Here is a 7,962-nt window from a genome sequence, read left to right as displayed (position 1 = left end):
CTGATTCAAAGTGTTGAACCATACGAAATTGTTGAACAAAAATCTGTGTCCCATTTTAATGAACATATATACGCGGGAGGCATAATTTCGTACAAGGAATAAGTGGTAAAAAATACATCAGTCAACATCGCGACACGAGCAGAAGAAACCAACGTTTTTCCATTCAATGCTTTTACTATGAGATTTTTATAAGGATTTCTTTGACACATGTAGTCTTAAGAAAAGGAAATTTAGTCATCTTTAAAAGAATGTTGTAAGCATTAAAGATTTTTATCTCTTTACTTGAAGCGTAAGAAAACTCTAAGGTGAGCAGTTTTATTGAGGGCATGTAGAATTAATTAAATAAGTAGTGGGAATTAAAGCAAGAAATAAGAGGCCATTTTAGATTGAAATTAATGTGGGCTAATCTGATATAAAATTAGTATTTAAATTATATATAATATAAGCCAATTAAATCATAAACATTATCTTAGAAACAAATTTTGAAAAATTTAATAGCAATTATCTTAAAAGGGCTGTCACTGTCAACGTTCTTGTATTTTTTCTCAGTGATGGAATTCTAGATAGGCTGACTAGACAGCTGCCTAGGACCATTGAGCTGAGGGAACTGCATACAACTCGATAAAAAATGTAATCATTCTAAATGCTGAACAAATAAATTTATAAAAAATACAAATTCTATGCATTATAAATATTAGCCGTCTTTGGCGACCAGTCTGTTCACCTAGAATTTAACATTCTTAGATGTCAAATTAGTAATATGAATTGCATTTTTATTTAAATATTGTCTTATTACATGATAAAATAGAGAAAATATGAATTTAATTGAATCAATCTACAAATGATTGCATATGTAAATTCAAAAGTGTACACACTGCGAAATGGAACTGGAAATGTAAAACTTATTTCAGAATTAATATCTAAAGCATTTTTTTTTAATTTTGATTTCAGTATTGGTAAAAGCAGACGATTTAATAATTTGAAAGAGCAATAAAACAAATTTCAATTTCAACATAACAATGAGAAAGATTGTTACAGATCGTATATGAAATTAAATTAGAGAAACGTTTTCGCAGAAATGATTTTTTTTTTTTTTAATTTAAAAAAAAGGGGTGGGTGATTGAGTTTTTAAAGCAGTGTAAAAATCTCTTTTGTGAGAAAGGATTTTCGAAGATATAGCTGAAAAACACTGAAAACTTAAGTAATTGTAAATTAATATATTTTAATAAACTTTTGGGTTTTTTGAAGATTGATTATGATTTTTCTTTGTTTTGTGTATCAAATTTCATTATAGTCGGGGGGGGGGGGAACTAAAGATTTGTATACAAGGGAAACAAATCAGTAGTTTGTAATTTTGATCTTTACATCGATTAGAAGTATAATGATGTTTACATTGAATTAAAATCATTATTAAATATATATTAAAATATAATTAATTACCTAATTTTATATGCATTGAAAGAATTTCTTTTAATTGCTTATGTTCACATTCCTTTTAGCAAGTAACATAAAAAAATTTTAATGTTATATTATTTGCATATAATATAAATATACATATTACCCTGATATGCATATTAAAAAAATAATTTTAGATTATATTTAATTTTTTTTGATACTCAAATCAAATAGAAATTTTTTTCAAATAATTACTCATATATTAGCTTACATTCAGAAAATCAAAAGTATACACACAAAAGATGGTGATACGATTTTGTTTCTATGCAAAAAGTGAAAGTATTGCTTTCAAAAAAATGTCAATGAAGACTTTTATCAAGTTTCCTGGAAATATTTCCTATTCATCATATCATATTAAAAGCTTCCATCAAAAAATTCAGTCTCCCCCCCCCCTTTTTTTTTTTAAGAGTTAAAAACTTTTTCGAACTTCATATTTTTTGAAATCACAAGGAAAATTGACAAAAGAAATCGTCTGCGGCTATATCGTTTTTCAAATATTGTCCAAACGAATCCCAAAATAGCTAAAGAACAAAAAATAAATCATTTTTCGTCTCTCGACAGAAAACTTGATAAACATTTGCTCGCTCAGTCATGTTTATTTAAATTTTTAAATAACTCCGGGAACTTTTTCCTAGAAAATAATATTTTTTCCTCTTTCTCTCTTCAGAATGGAGATTCTTTTCAACGAAATCTTGGACTTGATCGCACTTCTAATCAATTATTTCAAGTCGGTGATTATGGAATTAACCACAAAACTTTGGAAAGAATTCTTCGAATCAATTTAAAAATAATAAGAGAATAAACTTCTTTTTTTTTTTTTTCTTTTTTTTTTACATTTTTGTTATTATTTGAATCATTTTTTTCTACGTCAAATTGCTGTTCTGTGAAAAATTGTAAAAATGTTGAATTTCCGACTCTAATTTAAAGATATCTACTGTAAGATCAAGTATGTCATTATAAGGTTGTAGTTCAGGAAAAGATTCGTAAATTATATCTTATTATTATTTTTTTTCGATAAAAGAAGAGTAATTCATGCAGCTCATTCATAACATGGATGCAGTAACAGTTTTAACAATTTTTGTGCTGTGTTTTTCCGTATTGATAAAATATGCTTGTTATATAAAAATTAATCAATAAAAAAATTTCTTTAATTTTTTTATTTAACTATCTATGATTATAATTTAAAAATCACAGAAATAAAATATTATGTAATAATGTCTATTAAAAATTTTGTTTGATTTTTATAGGGAAAAAAAGAAAAGAAAAAAGAATATTCCTCAGAAAATCTGAACGGACTTTTTTCTAGAAGTATTTGGAACTCCAGATCTAATTTCAAAAAGATAATTTCTTCCTGAAAGGATAATGACAACAAAATAATAATTTATTAAAGAAAGAATATAACAGCTGTTTTAAATGGGTGAGTGTTCTTTTTATCTCTAAGTAATTTTATTTTTATGAAACATAAAACCATTTGTGTCATAATTTCTAATTAAATAATATTTCTAAAAATTATTTTAATGCTTTATTTTTTTCCCTAAAAACAAAATGAGCATAATTATCCGAAGATTATTTGCAAGAAAGAGAGCAGACGATAACTGCACAAAGCATTTTGCATTATTAATAGGAAATTAATTTACAAGAATGAGAGCAGACGACAATTGCACAAAACATACGCATTTCAATTGCGAAATTTGATTAAATATTTATTGTTTATAACATATTCAAATAATCACTGCTCACTTATTCATTGCGATCAATTTATAAACAAAGTTTTCCAGTAAATGAATTTATTCTTTTTTGCGAAAGTTAGATCTTATCTTTTATAAATCCTTTATATTACAGAAACTCTTACGTCTTTATTAATTTTGGGGGTAATTAATAAAGTGGTAAGTTAAAAGCCGATTAAATATCGGCTTTGTTTCTTAAAGAATCTTAAGTAGTATTAGTAACTGAATACTTTTAATATAATTGAAAACTTGTTCAACTAAGCCTATTACAGCTGTATAAATTTAGAATCACCGTTTAAGTCTTGTATTTCTAAATTTTAAATGCAAATTTTGGAAAAAAGACTGTGAAGTGATTTTTTTTATACATTCGTTAGCATTTTGTGCAATAAATATTTTATGATAATCTATTTTTAACTATCTATAAAATGAAATTTGACTTTTATAAAGTATGCATATGTTTAATGTATTGTTTTTTATACATTTATTTTCACACTTTTTGAATCCAAAGCTATACATATCAATATACAACAAATGCATATTTATGTGTATATTTATCTATCTATCTTATTAAATATACACATAAGTATCTATGTATATATTTATTTATAATTTTGGTTCCTGTGCAAAATAACAAATTATCTTTTATTGTGTTCTTGGCAATAAAATAATTTTTTTTAATAAAAATTTAAAATATCTTTAAAGAAAGATTTTTCCAAATTAAAAAAAAATCTTTAATCTAATTGTTTTCACTCACATTGAATGAAATTCTAATTTACGTTTTTGAATATTAAATTTATTTATAAATTCATTTTTTGTGTGTGTGAGTTGCCCTTCACGTTCAAGAAAAATGATATAAGCATTTTATTCGTTATCTTTATTTAGATGCGCGTTCCTATTTCCTTCAGTTAAATATTAAATGCTAGAAAAAAACACTGAAATTGCCCAGACTATTATTTAAGAAATGAATTTAAAAGTCACGAAATAATAAAAAAAATAACGTGATAGGAGGAATAATGGAAAATTGGGATTAAATCTCAGAGTCCATTAGATATTGCTGGCTTAGGGGCCATCTAATTTCCAAAATTCCTTTTTCATTGATTTTACTTTAATCTATAAATAAAGAAAAACTAAGCAATTAATATTACGAGAAATAGAAACAACCAAAAAATTTAACCGTGGAGCATCTTCGAGAAAACTGTTTTCAGTATCTGGTTTCAAAAAGTTTTATTTATAAATTTAAAAAAAAAAAATGTTTCAAAGCAAAATGATGGAAACTAGCGGTAATGGTCTCCCCGAAACTTTCTCGCATATTCTCTAATGAAGGTGTTTGCCGAAGAACGCTTTGCATGGCTTTGGCGTGCAATAGCTACGAAATATTTGTTTTTGGTGTGAATTTAGAATTTTTATTTAATCTATTGTCATTCTTGGTGAGTGTTTTAGCGATTAATTCCTGGCATCTGGTTAATAGCGTCCGAAAATCGAATCTGCTTTTTCCCCAATCGAATGAAATAGAAAATTGTCAAAAAGCTCTAACTGTAGTCACAAAATATTGTACCAAATTTAATATATTTCGATCATTGCGTGTTTGAATTATCATGTCTTAATATTTCTGAAGATACAAGCCGAGAGATGGTCAAACCCCTCACTGGATTTGGCTCAAAATTTGATAAGTGTCTTCACTATAGATGTTTAATCTGTGTACCGCATTTTATCTATGTAGCTATCTTTGTTTTGAATTGTATTGACTTACATTCGAACAACCGGTCAGACAGACTTCCTCTGAGAGGATTTTGCTAAAAGTTTTTGATAGAAATCTGTAAATTTGGGGTAAAGATCGTAGGCCAAATTTCATCCATCTAGCTGAAAGCGTTTTTGATGTATCTTTGTCAAAGGCAGATAGAAGTTTTCCAAAAATGTGTTTTTCGTGTTCAGAAGTTCTAAAATGTGGAGATTCGTCAAAATCTCGAGTTCGAATTTTTCTATGATTACAATACTTTCTCTATACTACACATACAAGAAAGTAAAAATGCGTACATTTTTCGATCTAAAGATTTTCGATCCAATCTAAAGATTTTTTTGTCAGTGGTGTGGACTTGCAAACAAGTCGGGCAATTGGGGAAAAAAGGAAAGAAAAACATAGACAGATTGATGTATAAGCTATTTAAAAGCATAAAAATAAGTAATAAGGAACAAATTCTGAATTGTTAAGGATATTTTAATTGGCGCAGATTTGAATACACTGTCATGGTAAATCACTTGACAACAAGAAATTACCTTATCCAGAAAATACAGCAAGAAATGTATCTTGAATAAATATATAATCGTAGATAGTTACAGACCTTATCTGTTTTACATTTAGTCTCTATAAATAATATACTTATTTTTAAAAGCTAAGGATTCAAAAACCTAGAGAACATTTTCCAAATTTCACATTCTAATAATATTAGAAGCTACCGATTAATTATGATATATAAATGCAGAAATGATTGTTTACCACTTCCTGCTTTTAATTCTCTTTATTTATTTTTATTGAAAGTAAATGCTTCATTTAAGTTTCATTATTTTATTTTATACGAAATAGTATAATTTGGAACAAATCATATTATTTATCCTTTGCGTATTTTGCATGAAAATTACATTAAATCAGTATCATATCCAGAAAACAATTATTCTGTGAATCTCGCTTATTTAAAAATACGCTATATATCACTTAAAGTATTCTTCAATTAAAAGTTTACACATGTATATTTTATTAATTTGAATCATCAATTCGGTCCAGTAAGATTTTTTAATGAATATATTAATATTTAATATAACATATCTTCAGTTCTGGGAATTCTTAAATAAATATGAATTATTCAGATTTATTTAACTAAAGAAACATTTAAATCGTTTGCTCTTCTAAAATGATTTGCTACTTGAAAAAAAAAATATGAATTCTGCTAAAGATGTATATTTTTCTAACGAATACTTTCTCAGAAGTATAATAATTATTTTCGCAGATCGGAAAATAATTATAATTAATAATACCGTATCACTTTGTCAAACAAATTTACAAGTGCGGCGAGCAAAATTTAGTTGATAGCTAAATTAATTCATTTAAATAAATAATTGAATCAATTAATGACAAATACTTTTAAATGAATTGAATTTTATAGAAATATCGGAAGGAACATTTTCCACTTTCTCGAGTATTAATATATATATATATATATATATATATATAGCTATAAAAAAGAAAAAAAATCCAATTACAATACCTCTTGATAAAAACAATAATGCACAAATCTAAATAGCAAATCTATCTTTTATTGGCTTTGATTCAAAGTTTCATTCGTCGTCATCATTTCAGTGTTAAACATTTCCGAAACAACTCCACCTAACTTGTTACATTTATATAAATACAAATAAAAAAGCCTATACAGCCGGAATTTGCACAGATATATAATTCTAGTGATAAAACTACTTGCCAATTATCAGCTATCTAGTTTATTCCGTTTGGCTTACTTTACTCACAGGCGTACAGAAATGCTTGCCTTTGTCGGTTTTCTGAATTTTTATACAGATCTGCAGTTTTGTGGCAATGATGACAATCAAATTTCGAGCGTCTTTATGAATTAATTTCACAAGAAGAAGTTATTCCAAAAATGTGTATTCGGATTTGGAAATATCTAAAATATTAAATCCAAAATTTTTTTTTCTGCTATATAGTTATGAATTTGTAATGTTGCTTCCCAATACTGTAATATTAGGGTAATTTTGAACGGCGGTCAGAGGACGAGAGTGACATTTGAGCTGGAGCCTCCTTTTTAAATTTCCGCACCAGCATGGATTGTATGACTTTTCATACGAGACATATGCGTACGAAATATAAAACTATCAGTTAATGGTCGTCTGATAGCCGTTTGTGAAACTGGTCATAAAAAGCTTTTTTAGAAGGGATTACTACGTTTTAAATAACTACAATCGCGAGATTCGGCGAAATTTTTATTGGATATTATCGAATTCATTTGGATATTATCGATATTATGTTTTATAAAGTTCCTTGAGCTTGAAGAACAGCTAATTGAGGTTACTAATGTTAAAAGGACTTATTGCGTTTCAAGACTGCTATTATATGAAATGGAACCATTAGAATGGACGTTATGTTTTCATAAGACGGTATGATATATCGACTTTAAAATATCAGTCAGTCTACAGAATACCAATTTGTTTTTAAAAACCTAAACTTTACTGCTTTTCTTTATAATATTTTTTTTAAATCAGATAGTGCCTAAATTATTATTTTGTTGTATAATTTCTCTTTAGCTCTGAGAAATACGAAGTTTTAATTATATATGATATATAGTAAATATATAAGATACATAATAAATAGTAAGATACGTAATAACAGAAAAGTTGTGCTACATGCAGCTGAATACGAACTTAGTTTTTTTTCTGGATACATTTTTTTTAACGATAAACGGAATAAATGAAACCAACGAGAACTGTCTCCTCGAAACTTACTCGCATACTCGCCGTTAAGAGTCTTATTCACTACACCCCTTATAAAATTTAAGATTTATTGCTTTTAGGGTTATTAGAAAATACTGCAGAAGGTTGTCACATTTGGCAATTTATCGCCAATTAAAGTTACAACTTGATTTCCAAATTATTCATTCTCTGAATACTTACGAATTGTTTTAATTAATTTAAGTCATTAACTAGTTTAAACCGGATTGAAACAAAAACGAGACTATGTGAGTACGCATGCGTCGATATTTTTAAAAAAAAGTGTGTG

At 26.9% G+C, this 7,962-nt stretch overlaps 1 protein-coding gene across 1 annotated transcript in view; it reads left to right on the top strand.

The window, feature by feature from the left end:
* The first annotated feature begins 2,749 nt into the window (after positions 1-2,749).
* Positions 2,750-7,962, top strand: part of LOC129968755 (suppressor of cytokine signaling 2-like) — a 71,594-nt gene continuing 66,381 nt past the window's right edge. Inside the window, exon 1 of the mRNA XM_056082978.1 lies at positions 2,750-2,872. The gene's annotated coding sequence lies outside the window, so the exon portion shown is untranslated. The remainder of the gene's footprint in view (positions 2,873-7,962) is intronic.

Source organism: Argiope bruennichi, chromosome 5 (assembly GCF_947563725.1).
Source record: "Argiope bruennichi chromosome 5, qqArgBrue1.1, whole genome shotgun sequence".
Lineage (NCBI taxonomy): Eukaryota > Metazoa > Arthropoda > Arachnida > Araneae > Araneidae > Argiope > Argiope bruennichi.
Note: the sequence above shows the minus strand (reverse complement) of the source record. Positions and strands in the feature narration are given on the sequence as shown.